The sequence below is a fragment of the Papaver somniferum genome, unplaced genomic scaffold (assembly GCF_003573695.1).
Source record: "Papaver somniferum cultivar HN1 unplaced genomic scaffold, ASM357369v1 unplaced-scaffold_15, whole genome shotgun sequence".
Classification (NCBI taxonomy): Eukaryota; Viridiplantae; Streptophyta; class Magnoliopsida; order Ranunculales; family Papaveraceae; genus Papaver; species Papaver somniferum.
Genome location: NW_020624376.1, coordinates 693,359 through 717,500, shown reverse-complemented (window position 1 = coordinate 717,500; position 24,142 = coordinate 693,359).

Genomic DNA, 24,142 nt, shown 5'->3' with positions numbered 1-24,142 from the left:
AAAAAAGAAAATCAATTTTTTATACAAACGGTAAAAAAAAAACTAAGTACACAAATTACGTAAAACGACAATACAAGGAAACATTTACGTAAAAAAGGAAAGTATATCATGTAGATTGTGCATTGATAAACAAAGAAGTTAAAAACTCTGCTGAATAGCTGAAGTACAAAAAAGTAAAATGATTTTTTGTCACATTTATTGGGTGCGAAACGCAGTAACGGCCTTTTTGACTCTCTCACATTTGGGGACCAAGATCTTCTAATTGATTCTAAATGAGTGCAGAAACTTGACGTTTAATTACACAAAAGAGAAAAAACAACAATCCTGTTAAAGGGATGGCAAGTGTGATAGCAATGTCCCTCTTATTGGTTAGGGGGTGTTCTATAGGGGGTGTAAATTGACTAGATTACTCTCTTCTATTTTTAACCTAATGGAATCAGAAAAATCAAAACAGTTTTTTTTTTATTTTTCATCTTATTTCTACCATTCAAGAATAAATTTCTTAATACTTGCAAAAATGAAAATATAGTCATGGAAATACGACCACTTATCTTGGGATTGGCCATTGAAAACCCGGCGAGGGCAAAAGGCGACCTTAGAGGAACAAAGTACGTCTTCGATGACAACCATTTTAGGACAAAGGAGCAACAGCTGATTCGTTTGAGGGAGATTTTGGACTCACTGAAAGCCCAAGACATATGCTTTGATCCATACAAGGAAGACCGAGCTAATGGACATATCGCGGGTCGGTCCGATTTGGCCCTTTATTTTGGACCGTTGTGGCACCCCACAGGATATGTGATGTACAATGCCTCAAGGGTGATGTGACAACACGATTTTGTACAAGGTATACCAAAGGAGGAAATCCATGGAAATTTCTCTTTGGATCTGGAGCAGTGCAAGTCTGATAAAGATTCTATCACGGTGTTTTACAAGGGTAAACCATCCTTTAAATTCCATTGGGATAGAAGGGTGCATTAGTTGATCAACCAAGGATGGCCATCCAACCAAGTTTTGAAAATTCTCCCAACTATATGGATTGGTACCGAAAAGTGTTTCTCATCTTCTTGTAATCCGTGATCTTAAACCAAAGCCCACAGCTCCGTACAAGAGTATCCTCAAAGACAAACCTCCGGTTTTTGATAGATTGGTACGTATTGTTTTCTTAATTTAGTTTAATATTATGGGTCAAAATAGAGTAATAACCGTTTGATGGTTTGCTATGTTTTAAAACAGATGAGCAGGTTCAAGAGTTTGTCTAAATGGTGCACTAATTGCATAAAGTCTAGAGAGCCTGTGTCAATTGAGAAGATAAAAAAGCACCAAGAGTTAATTGATAACGTTGACAATGAAGAGTATGCATCTCAGTTCGGGGAAAAATTGCAAAAGAAACCTGCAATCAAAGTGAACAAAAGAACTCGGGCGTCATCGAGCATTCAAGTTGATGAAACCAATGATCATGTTGGTCCAAGTCGTGGAGGTGGTAAAGGTCGCAAAGTCAAAGGAAGGAAGAACAAGTAAACCCTCGATGTTTTTTGTTAACTTTATGGATAACTTTGTTTATGACGGATTATGTCGTTTTCAAAGTTTGTATCGGATTATTAGTTGGTACATTATGTTTATGGATTATGAATGGTTTTATTGCTGTGTTTATGCATTTAACGATAACTCGATATGGAATCACATGAAGAGATATGAAACTGTTGAATTTTGAAGCACAATCGGAAGCTAAGTTTATATATGTAACTTCCGATTATGGGGATTTTGCAATTTTTTTCAGAATCGAGAGATTTGTATATTATGAATCTACCGATTCTGGAGATTTTGAAAAATATTTTGTCAGAATCGGAAGATTTCTAATTTAGTTGGTCCTCCGATTATTTTGTGTTAAGAAAACTTTGTTTTTTATATCCAAACAACACCACAATCGGAAGGTAAATGTACCCCTTGACTTCCGATTGTAGGAATCTGTAGGTTTAATTTATATTGTTCCTCCGATTATTCTATGTGAAAAAACTTTGTTTTCTGTATCCAAAAATCACCATAATCGGAAAGTTAATTCAGCCCTTGACTTCCGATTAAGGGACTTGGTAGTTTTAATTTATATTGTTCCTCCGATTATGCTATGTGAAAAAACTTTGTTTCCTGGAACCAAATAACACCATAATCGGAAATTTAAATCACTCCTTGAATTACGATTACCATAATCGGTAGGTATAGTTTATATTGTTCCTCCGATTATTCTATGTTAAAAAAATATTGTTTTCTGTATCAAAACAACACCATAATCGGAAAGAAAATTAACTCATAAAATATCCGATTATTGGAATCGGTTGCTTGTTTAATAAAATAAACTACCGATTGGACATAATCAGGAACTTTTTTATATTAATATGGTTCCGGTTACATGCATTACATAAAGTTCGAAAGACCTTAACGTTACAATCACGTTAAAAGCACCTAAATCCATACTCCTAATTGACCATAAAAGTATTAAAAAATATCATAACTTCCAGTGATCATAGAAATTGTCCCTCTTGATTTTGTAACATCCTTCATGTAGAGGTCCACATACCGGCGATCAGAAAGATTTCTCTGAAATTACGAATGAGTAACAAGTTAATACTAACTTATGTTAATGTGATTCGGAGTTACAAAGATACTTCCTCGTTTTTCATACGTCAACCAAGGAAAAGCGTCCCTAACAAATCGTTCCTCATCTTCAAGTTTGTCAATCTGCTTATCGAGCGCCTTCTTTCACATCTTAATTTCATTGGATGATCTTCGAATTCAATTACCATCTAACAATTCAAATACCATTAAAATATGGTTCCATAGATGCTCCTGGGATTCCGATTTGTGGAGCTTGTGAACACGTTCATGAGTACTTACCACAACGTACGCTCTATAAATAGCACAATCTTCTTCTTCGGCAAAAGAAATATCCATGTTTTTATTTTCAAAATTAGAACTGAAGAGAGGAAAGAGTTTGGTGCAATTGGGTTGATAGATATGAGTTTCTTTACATAGGTTTAGGTACCAACGGCTCTTTTTCTCTTTCCCCAAAACTCCAACGGCTATTTCATAAATTTGGTTTGAACTGCAACAGCTATTTTGACGAAGGTTTTATCTGGGGAAACCAATAATCCGTCGATATTCAAGTTATAATATCTACCAATTATGATAGATTTCAAAATTTGAATTTGGGGCAACCTATAATCGAGAGGTTTTGTAACCTATTTGACTTCCGATTATGGCTACATCCAAAGCACAAACCAAATGGTTATGGTTGTCTCTGTACCCTCAAAACCTTTGGAATTTGTCCAAGGTTGAATCTGGGGCTACTTATAATCGGTAGGTTTATAATTTTGATTATCTACCGATTATGGCAGATTTCAAAATTCACCAAATGAAGGATTTAAGTAAGAACTCAATTTGGGGCAACCTATAATCGATAGGTTTTGTAACCTATTTGACTTATGATTATGGCTACATCCAAAACACAACCCAAATAGTTATGGTTATCTCTGTACCCTCAAAACCTATGGACTTTGGCCAAGGTTGAATCTAGGGCTACTTATAATCTGTAGGTTTATAAGTTTGATTATCTACCAACTATGGCAGATTTCAAAATTCACCAAATGAAGGATTTAAGTAAAAACTCAATTTGGGGCAACCTATAACCGAGAGGTTTTGTAACCTATTTGACTTACAATTATGGCTACATCCAAAAAACAAACAAAATGGTTATGGTTGTCTTTGTACCCTCAAAACCTATGTAATTTGTCCAAGGTTGAATATGGGGCTACTTATAATCGGCATATTTATAAGTTTGATTATCTACCGATTATAAAAGGGCATATTAGCCGAAATATCCACACATTAATCGGAAACTACTTAGTACATATTTACCTACCGATTATTGTTTAACTACCGATTGTTATGTTTGATACCAATTATATAAGGGCATATTGGCCATTTCAAAAAATCGAAGATAAGGGGTAGCTTAGATTTACACTTGGGTGACCGTTTTTTGTCTTTTTGTGTCGCCCCTAATTATTTTGGGGTCGCAAGCCTAATTTATCTATTGTTGTCGCCAGTTTTACTGTTTTAAGCATTGCAGCAATTTTGCACCCCTGAAACCTGGTCCATCAATTACTTGTACACCCATGAGGTATGACTGAATTTGAGATATTGGTTGAGTTACTCAGACCTGAAGATAATAAAGTGGATTTCTGGTATTGGTTGACTGAGTTGCAGGTAGTGGTTTGTTGGATTAGTGATGAGGTGGAACTGGTAAGTGAGGTGATAGTGGTGCGGGACTGGTTCCGATTGGGCTTGCCTGAATTTAGGCCGGGACAACTTTCAACTATTCTTGTTGCTTAGAAAGAAGGGAAATTAAGATTCTGTTCTTCGCATATGACATTCACAAATTCATATGATTTATTACATCATTCTCGATGTTTAAATTTCATCTAATTAATTTCTCAAATTGTGTCATCAGAAATATAAATGGAAACACCACCGGCTGCAGTAGATGATTCAGTAGTTGTCGCTGAAAACAGTAATATTGCCAACACCTGCAGTAACACTACTGATGATTGTTACCACGATGAGAGGAATAAGAAAGCACTTTAATTCATTTAAGAAGTTACTAGTAATGCTAATGAAGTTAAAAATCAAGTTCTCACAGAAATCTTATCTTGTAATGCTCAAGTCGACTACTTACATACACATGGTTTCAGTGTCGGACCTAGAAAGTTTTTTCACTGGGGTCAAAGCAGTAACATAGCGGCGGAAGGCCGCCGAAATTTTTGGATTGCTATAAATTCCACCAACGATCCAGATATATACACTATACATAATATAACAAAGTCTGATACATGATCCTAGCGATGGTTATTGCAAACAAAATTCTAAAAAAATGAGTAAAAGTTAGTTTCTAATGAGATATAGGGGGTCAATTCATTTTTCAAAGAAGTTGGAGAGGGGTCATTGGGTCAACACCTATAACCTTCACAACCAAGTACCCTAACAAGCAAAATAGAGAGGGGTCAAGTGGGGTACAAGTCCGCCAATGCATGGTTTAAACGGACATGCAGATCGTCAGAAATTTAAGAAAGTTATGCCCGTAGTTACCTACGAAGATCATACAACTGACATTGATCCGCTCATCGCTTAAGGTAATTTTTCATAAGATCTCTGCACATGGCCTATTTCACAATTGTTACGTAGCTCAGGAACTCCATCTGGGGGTGTAAATTGATACCAACAACAAAAGAACAAGCAGAGAAAACTCGGCACTTTTGCGGCCTCGTATTGCCGGTCTTAAATCAACATATCCCTGGTTAGACAAAGGAATGGTGATGCCGCTTATTGAACAATTGCATAAACTCTCGCACAACCCTAATAGGGTGGAAAGGCATATATTTATAGATAGATTACTGATACATTGTGTATAATGGATTATTACAGAAAGAACCGAATACAATGGACTATTCATGGATATAACAGGTACATAATGGACTCTATTCTACCCCCCCACCCCACCCCACCCCACGAGCTGTACGCGGTGGTAAGCAACGTGAAAGCTTGTTAAATAAGAACAGAAAACATGATGTAGATAGTCCCTTTGTAAATAGATTTGCAAGCTGATGTTCTGTATTAATATAAGATAAGTGAAGAGCACCAGAAGTGATCCTCTCACGTACAAAATGGTAGTGTATCTGAATATGTTTGGATCTTGAGTGTTGTATTGGATTGATCGCAAGATACGTAGCACTAATATTGTCGCAGTATAAGACAGGTGAGTGTTGCAGATGGAAACCAAGATAATGCAACAAGTATTGAATCCAGATAAGCTCCACGGATGTGGATGAAAGAGCACGATATTCAGCTTCAGTGTTGCTTGTGGAGACTGTAGGCTGTTTCTTAGACTCCCACAAAATAAGATTGCACCTAAGAAAATACAATGACCAGAAGTTGAACGAGAACTGTCTGGGTCACCACCCCAATCAGCATCCGATTATGCTGTAAGGTGCATTGGATTACTACACCAGAAGCAAATTTCATGACCGAGTGTACCTTTGAGATATCTAAGAATTCTTTAACAGTCATAAAATGTGTATGAGTTGGACGATGCATAAATTGACTTACTTGATTAACAACATAAGTAATGTCAGGGCGAGTCATATTGAGGTACTGTAAACCACCCACCAAACTTCTAAACAAAGTAACATCAGGAAATAATGCATCATCATTTGAGGATAACTTAGAACGGGGAGAAACTGGAGTTGAGACTGGTTTAGCATCATGCAAATCAATCTTCTTCAATAGATCCAACGTATACTTGTTTTGAGTTAAGACTATTCCATTAGCAGTCTTATTAGCCTCCAAACCAAGAAAATAATGTAAATCTCCTAAATCAGTCATAGAGAACTCAGTTTGAAGTTGTGGAAGCAGAGACTGAATACCAGCAATATCACTACCAGTCAAGATGATATCATCAACGTACAGTAAGAAAATTACTATACAAGTAGCAGAGTTCTTGATAAACATGGAGTCATCTGATTGAGACGATTTTAAACCAAGCTGCAAAAGAAAAGTAGCAAATCGATGAAACCAGGCAAGAGTAGCCTGTTTCAATCCATAAACAAGCAAACATGATTTGGAAAACGTGGATCCTTAAACCCCCGAGGTTGTTCCATATACACTTCTTGATCAAGAGAACCATGTAAAAATGCGTTCTTAACATCCAACTGCTTAAGTGGCCAGCCATAAGAAATTGCAAGACTGAGAACTAACCTTACTGTAACTGGTTTAACAACGGGACTGAATATCTCATCATAGTCAATCCCATGTTGTTGAGAATATCCTTTAGCAACGAGTCGAGCTTTGCGTCTGTCAAGGGAGCCATCAGACTTCTGCTTGACTCGATAAACCCACTTACAACCAATAACGTTCATTCCAGGACGTCGAAGAACCAGAGACCAAGTACGATTGCGAAGTAACGCATTGAATTCTTCATGCATAGCTGCCCACCACTCCGGAAATTTTGAGGCAGCAGTAAAGTAAGACGGTTCAGGTGGGAGAGAAGCATAGTGAGCTTCAAAGCAAGGTAAAAGTGGATATCTACTAGAAAAGCATCCCTTAAAACTTTTACGCTGAAGAGTATGGTCCTTGAGCCTTGTACCATGGGATGTGCATTAGGAATCGACTGAGGATCCTCCTGTACAATTGGAAAGTCTGTTGAAGATGTGGACTGAGTAGAGGAAAGATCTTTAGATGAGGATAATGAAGTGGATGAAGGACTGGAAATTCTAGGAGAAGATGGAGCTGTAACAGGAGACAAGGATGGAGATGAGGAATCATCATCAGTAGAGAAAGAAAGTCGTCTGAGATTTATAGACGAAGCAGGGAAAGAGGACGAAGTGTGAGAAGTTGGTGTAGCTGTGGAATCAGGTGAAGGAGAAGATAAGGTAGAATATGGATGTTGACTGGGAAGTGGAGTTATAGAAACAGTAGGAGGAGAAGTCGATGGTGGAGTTAGATGAGTAGCGTAGATGGTGTTGGGCCAACTTAAGATGGTAGCAGTGGAAGGATTTGAAGAGAGAACAGGAGATGTAACACCAGCATCAGTAGCATACGTAAAAATAGACTCATCAAATATGACATGATGAGATATGTAAATGCGATTACTCTTAACTTCAATACACTTATAACCTTTATGACGATCACTATAACCAATAAATACACACGGTAGAGTTTTAGGTTGAAGTTTGTTCTTTCCAAAATGAGTCAAGAGAGAAAAAAAACGACAACCAAAGGTTTTCAAAAAATCATAGTCCGAAAGGCGATTGTGCACAACAGAATACGGAGATTGATTCGATAAAACAACAGTAGGTAATCGATTAATCAAATAAACGGCTGTAGCATAAAATTCAGCCCAAAAAGTTTCAGGAAAGCCACTTGAATCATTAAGGCACGACCAGTCTCAGTGATATGTCGTATCTTACGTTCAACAATGCCATTTTGTTGAGGCGTGCTCGGACAAGAAGATTGACTAATAATACCATACTCAAATAAGTAAGATTTTAATGGCTCAGCATATTCAGTACCACCATCAGTTTGGAGAATCTGAATGGTTGTAGAGAATTGTGTCTCAATCAAAGATTTGAAGTTAAGAAAGCAACGAAATACTTGTGTTTTATCAGATAGAAAATAAATCCATGTGAAACGAGAGCACTCATCGACAAATAAGAGAAAATAGCGAAAACCACAATTTGAATTAAAAGGTACAGGACCTCATAAGTCAGAATGAATAACAACACCAATTTTATTAGAATAAGTATCTCTAGATTGAAAGGGGAGACGATGATGTTTAGCACCAACACAACTAGGACAAATAGAATGATAAAAAAACTAGAATCAAAAGACAGATTCGATTTAAGATGCTGAAAAACACTGTTGTTGGGATGTCCTAAGCGCATATGCCAGATTGTAGGATTTGCACGAACAACAACTAAGGTAGCAGAGAGAGCTGAGACTGATAAGGGCTTAGAGGATGGATGAGAACTGTGGAGAATAGGATACATTCCAGCTTCATTCATGCCCTTGTACAGAAGAGTTCCCGTTAGTGGATACTGCACACAAAAACCATGACGATCAAAAGTGAAAACACAGTCAGAATCTTTGGTGAGTTGGCCAACCGAAACCAAGTTCTTGGCAATAGATGGAACATGGAGTGTATTTTTCAAAACCAAGCTAGAGGAAGGTGTGTGAGGAGTGATATCACCAACCCCTGAAATTGGTAACATCTTACCATTACCAACAAGAATTTTTTCATTACCATTATACTCCATACGATTTGTCATCTGAGAAGAGTCTGATGTCATATGAGAAGAAGCAGCAGTATCAGCAAACCATTGATTTTCATACGGCATAGACTGAATATGCATTGCCGAAAAGAATTGAGGAAGATCAAGATTCTGATATTGAGTAAGGCGATGACAAGTCTGAGCAGTGGGACCATTGATGCTACACCATTGGCATGTAACAACTGAGTTCTGAGGGGGGGACCAAGGACTGATGCAGCATTACCGTTATAGCCACGACCTCGACCAGGATAGCCAGATACATAGTTGCCAGGATTGTAACCACCGTTGAACTGAGAACCACCATTATTTCCACGACCACCACCATTATTCCATCCAGAAGAGTTTCTGTTTGTGTTCCACCCATTTTTCGCATTGTTGCTATTATTGAATTGAAAATTACCTCCTCTATAGTTGTTGAAATAGTTGCCACGATCATTACCACCTCCACGACCACGGACGGGAGCATTGTTTGAGCCACGGCCACGACCAGAATGGTTGTTGAAGCCTTGACCACGACCAGAAGCACCAACAAAGAATGATACTGGATTCTGTAGATATTGAAGATTGGGACTCATGATGGAGTAGCAGGGCATGAAGCTCACTAAAGGTTGGAAGTGTAGTGCGAGCAATGACAACGGTGTAGATGTTGGACCAATCAACACCTAAACCACGCAGAGTTGTGGAGACAAGTTCAAGATCAGAAACTGGTTGGAGAACTGCTGCAAGAGAGTCAGAAATTTCCTTTATCTTCAAAATATATTCAGATATCGAAGAATTTCCCTTCTGAATAGTTGAGATATTTGCTTTTAGTTGAAGAATCCGAGCTGGACTAATAGTAGCATAAGTGGAACGAAGATATTTCCATACTTCACGAGAGTTTCCACGACGAGCACATTCAGACTTCATAGGATCAGTGAGAGAAAAGTTGATCCAAGACATGATGGTTTGATCAATAACTTCCCATTCTTCATAAGCTGGGTTGGAAGTTTTGTCTTCATTTCCTTCAGTAACAAGTTCTTTGTCAGGTATCTCATAAGAATCATCAAGATATTTATAAAGTCTTTGGGATTTGAGAATAGGCAGAATCTGAGATTCCCAAAGAAGATAGTTAGTTCTGTCTAAAAGAACTATTTTGGTAGAGGAAGGGAGGAAAGGTGATCGTTCAAAGAGATAAGAAGAAGACATAAGAGAGCATACGCTCATAGTTGAAGATGCAGTGATAGTTGGGGTTCCTGTGGTTGAATGAGAAGCCATGGTGCTTGAGGAAGAAGAAGAAGAGGATGAAGAAAAATTTTGGGTTGAGGCAGTTGACATGGTGATGAAAAGAAGAAGAGCAGGCTAAAGATTTCTTGAGGAGAGGATGAAGTTGAGGCTAGAGTTTTTAGAGAGATCGTCCTGGCTGGGATACCATGAAAAATTGCATAAACTCTCGCACAACCCTAATAGGGTGGAGAGGCATATGTTTATAGATAGCTTACTAGATACGTTGTGTATAATGGATTATTACAGAAAGACCTGAATACAATGGACTGTATATGAATATAACAGATACATAATGGACTATATTCTACACTTATCTTTGTAAGTCCATGTACTAGGACTCTTATCGTCTGCAGTATCTACAAGCTCAGTGAAAAGCTATCCAATAGAAACCCTTTTATGCGAGGATACTCATCAAAGTCTATATTATCAATTACTTTACGGCCTCTATCGAAACAAACAAGTTCTTCGACTAGGATTCACTTTGGCTTCAGGTTTATCTGAGTTGTTAAGTGTTTACAGCAACACTGGACCCTTCTCTGTGATGACATCCGATATAGAACTGTAGCAGAAGATCACACACGAAATCATCGGTCAAAAAAAGGCCATGAAATTACTAAGTCAACCCCCGAACTTGCTGATTTCATCGAGAATGAGTATAAGAGAGGTTCATCATGGAAAAGCACGGTATCTATGTTATGGCCTTATGCTAATTAAGTGTAAGCATACTATTTCTATTCATATTTCGAATATATACCGGTTTGGTTGTTTACCATAGCATTAAATGTGTGCTTCCATCGAACATTTTATAATGCACAATCTGTTCCAACACCATCCTGATCAGTTCTTCAGGAGACAAAATTAACAAACATCGGAGTCTAACGGAATTATTCGAGCATATCACTTTCTCTATATCACTTTCTCTTTATAGAGGCATCTAAGTTCTATGGCGAACATCACATACAATGGTTTGAAGTACAATTGATCAAACAAAATGGGTAGTAAAATGACACTTAATTCCTTGTCATATTATATATATATAGTCAATTTCTCATTATTACATGTGTATAGCATCTGGGGAGGTGTACTGAAAATACGTGTTAGGTAGATCCTGCTTATTATATGAAACTTTTCAATGATTCTCCCTTGAGTCCCGCCTAACTGCATGTTTCCCATGTCAGATGTACGCCTTCCAAAAGTGGTTGCAACAGGAATATTACATTTGTCTGACGAGACAGATGAGCTTGATACTGCTCTTAGATATGATATTAGAGCATCAAATTAGATCTAACTTCTCTATTTTTATTAATCAACTCATTCTCCGATCTTAGTATCATCTATTTTTTCTCAATCTGTTCATCAGAAACAAAGATGGATATACCGGATGCAATAGATGATTCCATAGCTGTTGCAGAAAACAGTAATATTGCCAACTGCAGTGATACTATTGATGAACATTACCATGATAAGAAGAACAAGGAAGCACTTCAATTCATTGAAGAAATTACAATTAATGCCGATGAAGTTCAAAATCAAGCTATCGCAGAAATATTATCTTGTAATGCTCAAGTCGACTACTTACAAAGACATGGTTTAAACGGACAAACAGATCGTAAGACATTTAAGAGAATCAAGCCCGTGGTTACATATGAAGATCTAAAACCTGACATTGATCTGCTCGTCGCTAAAGGTAATAGTATTTCATCTACTCTCTGCAAATCGCCTATTTCTCAGTTTTTCCGTAGCACGGGAACTTCATCTGGAATGATTAAATTAATACCATCAACAGAAGAACAAGCTGAGAAATTACGGCAGCTCCCTCTTAATTCCGGTCTTAAATCAGCATATTCCTGGTTTAAACAAAGGAAAGGCGATGCAGATTATTTTTGTAAGTCCATGTACTGAAACACCAGGAGGAATAATATCATCTTTAGTATCTACAAGCGTAGCCAAAACCTCCAGAAATTTGTCTAGTAATATTAATTACACCAACCCAATAGAAACCATTTTATGTGAGGATACTCATCAAAGTCTATATTCTCAATTACTTTGTGGCCTCTATCAAAACAAACAAGTTCTTCGCCTAGGATTCGCTTTCGCTTCGGGTTTTATGGTAGCCATTAAGTGTTTACAGCAACATTGGACCCTTCTATGTGATGATATCTGACATGGAACTATAGCAGAAGACCACCCTAAAATCACTGACCTATCGGTGAGAAAAGCGGTCATGAAAATAATAGTCAAGACAAACCCCGAACTTGCTGATTTCATCGAGAATGAGTGTAAGAGAGATTCATCATGGGAAGGCATAGTGTCTAGGTTATGGCCTAATGCTAAGTGCATCGTCACCATCATTACTGGGACAATGTCTCATCACATCGATAACATTGATTTTTATAGTAATGGTCTTCCCATTGTTAGCCATATGTACGCATGTTCAGAATGCTTCTTAGGTATAAACCTTGACCCTCTAACTAAGCCACCTGAAGTTTCTTACACCCTTATCCCTACAATGGCATATTTTGAGTTCTTGTCGATACTCGGGGAAGATGATAATCAAAAGGACAACTTCAACCAGGAGAAAAAACAACATCATCCAGAACTCGTTTATCTCGTCAAGGTTGAGCTTGGACGAGAATATGAGCTTGTTGTCACCAATTATGCAGGTAACTTGATTATATTCAAGAATTTTGATTACACACTATTTCTTCAAGTACGTGCTGATCTTACGCTTATGTATTATGCAAGGACTTTATCGGTATAGAGTTGGAGACGTGCTACGAGTTGTTGGGTTCAAGAACAATGCTCCTCAGTTCAGTTTCATGCGGAGAAGAAATGTAGTTCTAAGCATTGATATGGACAAGGAAAACGAAACTGAGCTTCAAAATGCAGTGAAAAAAGCAGTTGACCATCTTATGATTATGTCTAATGTCTCTCTTGTTGAATACACTAGTTTTGATGATACATCAACTTTTCCAGGCCACTATGTGCTCTATTGGGAAGTTCAGGGCAACAATAACAATGCCGTAATTCCTCAGAAAGTGCTTGAGGAATGTTGTCTGGTAATGGAAGAATTCCTCGGTTATGAGTATCGTTATATGCGCACTAACAAGAATTAATTGGACCCCTAGAGATAAAGATTGTAGAGACAGGAAATTTTTGTAAGCTGATGGATCATGCAATCAACCAAGGTTCATCAGTTGCACAGTACAAGACTCCTCGATGCATGAAACCTGGTTCCATGTTCGAAATCCTAAACTCTATGGTTCTTTCAAGCTTTTTCAGTCCAAGGTGCCCACAGCTATGAATCCATGCTGTTTTGTAAGAAAAAAATAAATGCTTATATTTCTTCTTTAGAACATGTTAAATTTAGTTGTATCTTTTGTTGTAGTTGTTGTCCTGTATGAAAATGTCATTTCTTCCATTTCGATCAGTGTTTCTAAGTTTGAAGCATCAGCCTTTGTTGTAAATTAACGTTCAGTCAAGTGTAAACTTTTAGGGTTTTTTTTTATCAATAAATTAAACTTTTATAAAAAGAGGGTTAAAGACTCAAAGTACGTACATGATATATGAACTCTAACAAAGATTGACTAAAAACAAAAAGGGAAGCAGAAAGCAGCAACCCCGAAACACTTCCAACACCTTCATCTAGCTGCCTCAAGGTGGTTGGAATAAAACTTCTTTCCAACTGATACCAAATTGATTTAAGGAAATACACCATGAAACATGCCTCTATTATGTAACCAACTTGATAAATAACTTGAATGTGAAACTTCGCTTTCCCTTTTGAGAATTGAAAGGTGGACAATCTAGTCATAGTACGTTAGCTTATAAGGCTGACATACTAATTCTTTCTGGAAATGCAAAATGGAAAATTATAGCACAGATGAATAGAATGTGATTGGTCATTCCGGAGTTCCGTGTGTAAGGTTGATCGTTTTTTTCTATTTGGTTCTATTCCCAAAACTCGAAATCTTTAGAAAGGGGTATGGACCGAGTATGAATACAAGATTATCCTTTCAAATTGCATCCATGAAGTGCATGAGTTTCATATAGGATCACAAAGTCACAAGACATGAGTGACCCGCGATTGTGATGAGATTCAGTTCTTTTATTTTCCTTATCTATATATGCGCATATAAAAGGTGTGTCGCACACCAGTTTTTCTTCATCAAGTTTAGTTATTAATTATAAACTTATATCGAAATCACTATATAGTTTGTATGATTAGATCAAAATTTATGGAACTACGAGATATCGGAGTAAACTGAATAAGAATGAGATGTACAACTTTGGGTGTTATAACTTGTCCAAGAGGAGTTTCATTATTTCAGATTCAGAGATGCTTTAAAAGTTTGAAAATGAGTACTTATTCATAAAAATGTCTCAATAATTGATATTTCTCACCCCGAGTCCCAACAACTTTGAACCTTATCCATGACACAAATGACGGCAAAATAACTTTAAAAAAGAATTTTCCGCTAAAATCCATCTCTGATTATTTAAAGCCTAATTATTAATGTTGTAAACAATTTTTGACTTGCCTATTTTACAAGAATATGCATGGGCATGGCTCCCAATTTAGGCTTTCTACCATTGGGCGTGAAACCGTATAGACCACTTGATCATACAATATCTCAAACCGCATAGGTCCTTGAACAAATGGGCTGCATATGCCATTTCCTACTGTATGACATGCAAAAATTCTAAAACAATTTTTGAAGAGGTTGGTGTGGAAATATTCCAGCAATGTGAGCTTGCTGTCGTTGCAATATAGTGATGAAGTTTCCAGAAAATAGTACTAATGACCTGAGCTGAGTCTGAAACTCGGCAGCACCAATGATTCTATCAATCTAAATAATAACCAGAAGTCGATGATGTATAAAAATAGGAGTATTATTAGAGATCATTGATTTCCACGACCATTGGATATCGGTGTTTATTGTTTCAATAATTATGTTTAGCCCACTAATTCAAACCCACCGCTGAGGTGGCAATGACGTGGCTTGAGTTTTATTTTTCTATTCTATGTTTTCAATCTTCTCCTCTTGATGACAATAATCATTTGAATCATGGGCGTCGGAGATATCATTAAGGTCAACAAAAACAACGTTGGAATATCACCGAACATTGTGAACAAATATCCCCACACTTGAGGCAGCATCTCTGCAATCGTGCAAGTATTACTTTCTGTAAATGATTTTTTCATTATTTGAAACCCTAATTTAGAATTTGAATTTGAAATTGAGTGTGTGGTAGATTTTGGTACAATGAAAATCTTGTTGTAATCAAATGGATAGTCTTTTTAAAAATCAAATGCGTACACATAGTAAAGTGCCTTGAATTTTGAGTAGGATTGTGAGAAATATGATTAGAACAATAGAATGCGTGTTGTGTCCCAAGGATTTGTCTATGAAGTTGACAGATAGTTCTACTGAAAAGTTTATGTTACTTGAACTTCTAGCATGTCTGATATTTCTCACATGAACTTTAAAATACTTCATACTTTTGGTCCAAATTTGAAATCTTTAATTGGATGTGTTAACAATTAGACCTCGGTATCCAGCAGTTTCTTGTCCATCCTAAGTTTAATGAGCTAGAATTAGGAGTAGGAGTCGGGTAGGGTAGGGTGGGTAGGATATGGCCTATACCCGCCACCCTAATGTAGGAAAGTTGTATACCTGACTCTAAGACGTCATCCTCCTTCTCTTCAGCTCCAAATGTAGATGGATCCATATCAATCGGCGTCCTTAACCAGTTTTGTAGGAGAATCAATGCTTCCACAGTTCGGGGTTTTAAAGAACTTCGGAAATGACCAAGTATTCGCTTTCCAGTACTGAAAGCAGATTCACTTGCAACTGAAGAGACGGGAATAGCAAGTATATCTCTTGCTATAAGTGATAGAATATCAAATCTTGCAGCATTGCTTTTCCACCAAGTGAGTATATCAAACTTCGAACCATTTTTGTTGTCTTTTATTGGTGAGTAAATCTGTTCCGATAAGTATCTTTCCACCTCTGATTTGTCAACATCCTCCGTTATAGATAACTGGGTTTTACGTTCTTCTCTATGGGCCTTATATCTTCTCTTTCTATGTGATGTAGAACTAGAACTACAACTCTGGTGACTAGGACTAACACCAGTATCACCTACGGACTCCGACGAGGCTAACACACTTCCTACACCTATATATTCTGCCTTATAAGCTGTGAATAATTCATTAAAATCCTTTTTCACTTCATCTAACCAATTGTTTACCAATCTTTGTTTCATCCAAGGAATATCATGCACAATCAGGTCTTCTAGTAGTACTTGCAGTCCACGTTCTTTTTCTCTTGGGTCAAGAAGCACAGCAATAAACAATAAAGGATTCATGTTCTTATGCTCACCCCAATACTTGTTGTATTTAAGTAACATCTTCTCACCCATATGGCTTAAGTGAGGATCATGATGAGCATTTTGCCATTCTTTTAACTCTCCACGTACATCACAAATTTCCCCCAAAAATGTATGCGAAGTGACATACGTAGAACCAGAAAACTCAACAGTGGCTTCAAAAAATACCTGTAGAAACAGTTTTAATTGTTATAGAAACTTCATATACAGATCATATTAACTCGTAAGAAAAGACCAAAACATCTAGACACCTCAACAGTGGCTTCAAAAATGTTTACAGATGGCTAAATATTATGAACTAATAAATATAAAAATGTTTACAGATGGCTAAATATTATGGTACCAATACGGGCTTGATCTAAAGAAGCAATCAGTTGAGAACTAACTGAAGTAAGATGATCAAGGCTATCACAATTGAGGAATGCGAGCAACTGTTTTAAGGGTGCACCTTTAAAAGAGATCGATGTCATTGGGTTTAATTGTCTTCGATCACTCGGAATTCACAGTTGGTTCCCTTTATAAAAATTTGTGTGAGAATAATGATGCTAACTGTTCAATCAGTTCTGTCACTAGTACAATTTCTTGGACTAAGCTATGGAAAATGAGTGTTATGCACAGAATTAATCATTTGGAAGTGTCTTCATGACATTCTGTCGGTGGAAGATAGAATCCACAGGATTCTAAGCAATATTGACAACAGTTGCATTTTGTGCAACTCTGGAATAGAAAACATTGATCATCTCTTCATGAAATGTGAGTTTGTAAGGAGTGTTTGGAAGTGCTTTCCATACAAAATAAATAGAGTTAAAACTAAATGTATTACCTTTTAAAGTTGGTTTCAAAAAAAATAAAAAATCAGTCATGATGATGTTAACCGGGAAAACATTTGTGCCATCACTATTGGGTTTGTCTGGAAAGAAAGGTATCAGAATGTTTTTGAGAATATAAAACCATGTTAAAAGTCTACGGCGAGCCAGATTGTTAGTCATATTATGACAGTCAGCAAGTCCAAAGAAAAGGAGAAGACACGAACTGAAGCAGCTAAAGAAGATGACAGTAATACGACTTATTGTACTGTGGCTAGTAATATTCATACTTCTGAAACTTATATTATTTTGTATGTGACTGATGTATCAGGCAGATTCAAAGGTGCAAGGTGCATCCTTGCACCACAAGGAGTGATTGAAGACAAAAGGAGGACCATGATAATTGTGGACAAAATATTATACCCCAGATCCAAATTAAGAGATAGGTTTATTGAAAATAACAAAGGAAAAAAACCAAAAGAGATCGATGTTATTGGGTTTAATTGTCTTCGTTTTGAGCAAAACTTACACACGAAATCCAAAGTAAAAGAGAACAAACAGAAAGCTCAGATAAGTTTCTGAGAAATTATATAATAATTGGATCTTATGTAGTACCCAAAAGTGGAAATGGTTAGCCACAAAACTTTGAGAAGTTGAGAAGAAAAATTTAAAGTTACAGAACTTTGAAGCGTGGAAATGCAGAAAAATTGACAGGGTCATGACCTTCTGGATGTTTCAGTAGGATGTTGACAATATGTACTACAGCATTACATGTATGAAAAGAGTAATCGAAGAACTCATGCTGATAATTAAAATAAGGAATATAATTAAAGTAATAATGTTTAGGGATTACTAAAGTAATAATGTTTTAAGATTAATAAAACTAATCAGTGGTGAAATGTGTTAGGCAATATCAAGTTTAGGGATATTTGATCAAATGGATATAATCATGCTGATAATTAATGTGAAACATTTCCTTGATGGGACATGTTGTTGCCTAGGATACATCGAGATTTTCGCTCCCACCAAATACACTTGGATGCTCAATGCAAAGACTAGGGTAACAACAAAAAAAAGAATGAAAATTTTAAGAATCAACCAAGAAACTGAATATAAAAACGACGAAACAACTCAAATTCAAACAAGAAATTGATTGATGAATTAGAACCAATTGATGCAACGAATCAAGGACTGCACCAATTTTATCACACCCATTACACCAACACAAATTTGAACAAAATTTTCATCACATAAACAAAATTAGAACCCAGAAAGATATGTTAATGCCATACCTCCCAATAATCTGTGAAAGGGGATTGCCAGAATTCCTAAATACAAAGAGAAACGCAAATTCCAATCAATAACATAGGAATGATTGAGATAAAAACAATAAAAGTAAGATGAAGAATGAATAACGGAACCTGAAGGGATGAAGCATCAAAGCAGCACATAGTTTGTGAGTGAAATCAACATTTACATCTATCTTTGTTGTTCCTGTAATTCTTGCTTTGGTTGTGTTTTCAACTGCACTGGAACTGACAACCCATAAGAGTCTTATGATAAGACCATAAATAAAACTCAGGTGAATGGTTTCAAGTATTAAGTAAACAAAATTTAGCAAGAGGCCTGTAGGAGGAATCAAACCAAGAGGCCTTTAGATACAATTACAGGAACTAAAGGTGATGGTCTCAAACAAACTAAAACATCGAATCAAAAATCTACAGATCTCGTCTATCACCTTAATTTTTTCTTCTAAGTGAATCAGTGAACGATTAACAATACAAGAAACACAATCATTAAAAAGAATTCTAAAAAAAACAACTAATTAATCATAAAATTTCCCCAAATTGACCAATCAGTTAACATGCATTTCCCCATCCCACGTTTGAGTAAATTTCTACGAGAAATTCATCAATCAGTTAACATGCATGTTAATTTCTCAGCTAAATTCCTAGATCTTATTACTCAACTGATTACTCATATGAAGACGGAGATGATTACTCAGATCGAAACCCAAATCAACACACAAATTGAAATCTATAAACACTTACATCTTCAGATCGAAACCCTCAAAACCCAGACTTCACTTCTTCTGTACAAAATCACCACTTCGCTACTTCGAATGAAAACAGAGAAAAATGGTTCAAATGAAAAGCGATGAAATGGTTCGATAGAGAAAATCCATTTACTTTGTAATTTACCCCTATTATGTTTTAAAATAACAAAAAAATAGGCAGGAGGAGAAAACAATACAAGGGTTACTTTGTCTTTTAAGTATTAGACGGGTAGGCAGGTAGGGTAGGGTAATTTCGAGATTTATCCGTCACCCTACCTATCTAACGGCGGTTAAGAAAATCTTTACCATTACCCTACCCGCCAAATAGTGGGTAGGATAGGATACGATTAAAACACGGGCGGGTAGGGTAGGGTTGGCGGATATGGGTAGGGTATGTGCACCCCTAAATAGGATTGTGTTTTTTATTTTTACTTTCTTTTGATTTCAAGTTGCTACTGCATATCATCGTTATATACGGATGAATGCAAAGTTACCAAGGCTCTCGCAAAATTTTCCCGTTGATTTTTACTGTTGGTATTGACTTTCTTTCTGATTTTACTTGGAACCAATAACTCTTAATTCTTAGAACATTTGGCACCATCCTTCGCACATTGGTGATGGCATTACTGATGCTTGGCTAGATGGATATGATTCAGTCCCTACATAAATTGCTACCAATCAACCTGGAACATGGTTTCTTTAGATTTATGTTGCTTTGGTTTAAGTAGCAGTAAAGAAATGTAATTAAATTTGTTTTCCAGGAGTTCGGTTTTAAAAGCCATGACAAAAGAGGTCATGCCACTTCTTAAACTATTCTGTCTACCTCCTATTGTGACTCCTTTTGAGTTTGGTATCTTCGCAGAGGTGACAATGATGGTCGCGATATGCAAATTTTCTTTTGGAACTTGTTGGCTTGTTTAGTTCTATGTGATTTACCACCTCTCAGGTCTGACACTTTTGTGCACCCACTCTTTGCATCCCTAAAAATTAAAAAGAAATTGATTGATACTTTCCTCTATGTATAAAAATGGTTCAAGCATCCAAGCTGATGGTGATTCATACATAGCGGTTGGATATATATGTGTGTTTGGTCTTGTATTACAATCAAATTGTATCTACCTTTGTTTAGATAGTTATTCTTCTATTTTTTCACATGTGAAAGAGATGTTACTCCTTTTACACTTTTTGTCTACCTTTCATTAGAATTATAGAATTGAGGTGTAATAACCTTCTACTTGTTCTTATAGGTGTTCTTTGTTCTGACAATGCTGAAGTCGCAGAAATTCTACAACAAAAATAGCTGATCACTACCTGTTTTCTTCTTTTTTTTTATTTCCCATCTATGTATTTAATTTTCTTGGGGTTATGACTCCCCGTTTAGGTGCATTTGTTGTACATTTTGCTCTCCATAAAATTTTTGCTTAAAATTTCATACTGCATTACATCTCAATTTGCATTACAGTACGAAGAGACTACTGCGTTATCAGTATTCATACATAATCAGTCATCAAATGAAGGAGGTCTTTGATGTAAATATTAAGATTCCTTCTTAACCAAAAAGAAGAGACTTAATACTGTCTAGTGGGTACTATCCAAAACCACGTGCACACAAAGAAACATGGTCTTTCATCTACACATAAACATTCCCACAAAGACAGAGTGCACAAAAAAAACCCATAGATAGACAACATGACCACACTAGAGATGAGACTTCCCAACAAAACTAACTTTTCCTTTGGATAAACGCGTCACAAAATGTTGTAAGAAACGGAATCGTGTTTTGTTGTTAAGCTTGCGATTTGGGGGTTTTCTTGAGTTGGATCCAAGAGAGATAAGAAACCTAAAACGCTATTAACAAAGCGAAAACCCTTTTTGATAAAGTACCAAACACCTTTGCTCCATGGATTTGATGATTGAAGATTTTTTGTTACAGCCAGAACTAGGGCGAGATGAAGGAAAAATTTGTTTTGCCAAATTTGATCTAGAAAAAAGAAAAAGGGAACTAAACACGTTAGCAGAAAGAGAAAACGAAGAAAACAGAAAAGTCAATACACGTCAGCGTCATGTCAGTGGTGCATTTAACAGTGGGTTCGACTTGGTGGGTTGAATAAAATTATTGTTATTGTTATTGTTATTGTTATTGTGTGTGTTTGTACCATTTAAAATGGTGCACGGCATGCCACACAAGTTATCCATTCTCCTAGCTGTGGGAGCCTATTTGGTTTATGGTGGAGTCCCATGATTTATTATAGAAACTCATGGCTTATTATATAAGCCCAGACGGCTTATTTTGGAACCCCAATCAGTTTGTCAAAGAAACCAGGTTGGTTTATTAAAGAAACTCATGTCTTATTATAGAAGTCTGATCGATTTATTTTTGAAGCCCAGTCGGTTTATTAAAGAAATCTAGTTGGTTTATTAAGGAAACACATGGTTTATTTTTGAAGCCCAGTCTGTTCATTTAAGAAACCCGGTTGATTTATTAAAGAAACTCTTGTTTTTATTATTGAAGTCCAGTCGGTTTATTAAAGAAGACCAGTTTTTTATTAAAGAAACATGTGGCTTATTATTGAAGCCCATTCGGTTTATTAAAGAAACCCACGGCTTATTATTGAAACTCAATTGGATTATTTTGGAAGCCCAGTCGGTGTTGATTTATTAAAGAAATCCTATTTGGCTTATTATTGAAGCTCAAACACTTATTTTGGAAGTCACTTGGAGATAACCACGAATCTTGAAAGATATGAAAAGATCTTCCGAGATAGTCACAAATTTTGGAAGATAGGTATGGATTTTCCAAGATTATTGTGAATCTTTCAAGAAAGATACAAATGTTATAGGGATTGACCCAAATAGAGGGAAGATATACAATTTTGGAGGTACTTTTATCACTCCTCCGCGGCCAAGTTAATAATTCGACAAATTATTCGCGAACGTTTTCAAACTGACCGAGTTCGAATCATATTTTCGAACTATCATTGAACCTTAGTAAAGGGAATTGATCTCATGACCCTTAGTTTGCCAAATAAAATTGTAACCATTGAGTTATTGAGTTATTTTGCTTGTTCTTATATATTTTTAATGTATTATTTACATAACACATAGAACTTGGTTTAAATCATATTTATGATTCAATGTAACCAAGAAAATAAACTTTCTATTTATTAGAATTTTCAGTTTGGGACTCATATGTCTAAAAGGAATTGTACACGTACATATGTCGTTCCAAACTACTATCGTATGTATTATGCATCGTAGACTGACTTTATGACCGAATCCGAATGACCGGAAACCGTATAATACTCGTACGTTTGTCGTCCTGAACTTTTTTCCGTGTCCCGAATTGCTAACTAGGCTCCGGGGTTCCTTTAAGACATTTTTGGGTGCCTATAGTAATTTTCTCATGGGGTGTAAAACCACTTTTCGAGCCAATTTCTCCGCAAAATTTATTTCTCCCAAAACACCTACAAAAACATAAAATACAAAAATAAGTACAAAAAAGGGTACCAATAAAATTGATAATCGATATCAAATCAGACACATAAATCTGTCTATCAATAAGGATCATGTTTTTCCTTAAATTATAAATGAAATGATACATTACAACTAATATTCTCCAAACCAAACCGAAAACTTTCTCAACCAATATCATGTTTTCTAAAAGAAAAGAAAACAAATGTTATGTGTGGGAGCAAAAGAGATTTTTCCATTATGTTTCATGGATGACCGCATAGTCTGATGCAATGCCCTTGGATATATTCAAAATGACCACAAATTGGTTTTTCATCTAACATAATGGTCATTGAATCACAACTATAAAAGCTCAAGTATTTGCAATGTTAATATCTAACTGTCGTGAAAAAGCATGAATGTCAGATGTTGTTATGAATGAGCAAAAAGATGGAAGGTAGTAGGATCGTGGAAAAACTTGAAACTTAAATCCAGGTTGAAGAAGTCACAGCACGACCACCGCAGAGAAGCAACATTGGGGAAAAACTTGAAACTTAAAGCCAGGTTGAAGAAGCCACAACATGACCACTACGAAGAAGTAGAGTTTACAGAACAAATGATTAGCCTATGCTCTAGTCGATTGCAAATATTTTATGCATTTGCAAATTTCTACAGAAGAAGACACATATGGAAAACACTTTTGAAAATATTCAACATGTTTAATGTTGGAGTGAACCAATCCACTTCTCACCAAAGACATGTTTATGAAGAATACAAAACAATGCTTCCCTAATTTATGTTATCAAATGCTTTTTTCATATCAACTTTGCACAAAATTCCAGGAATTTTGGATTTCAATCTACTATCCACACACTCATTGGCTATTAGAACACCATCTAGAATTTGTCTATCATGAACAAAGGCTCCTTGGAAGTCAGATATAAGGGAAGGCATAATGGTCTTCAATCTTTCATCCAGTATCTTTGAGATTATCTTATATTCATTCCCAATTAGACTTAGGGGTCTAAAATCTTTGGGAGTACAAGTGTCTTCCTTCTTGGGAATTAGACTTCGATGAAAATTATGAAGATATCTAACTGAGGCTGGACATCTATACTTCTTCAAATATTTATTTTCGTTATTTAGTGGTGAGGCAGTGGGGATAATTTCTTTGGGGTAGACTTCTTTATTATTTTCTTTTGTTAGTCCGACGTTATTTAAGGATGGATTATATTGTTGAACACCATAATTTATTTTTGTTAAACAATAAGATTCCCTTATGCATATTCAATTGTAAC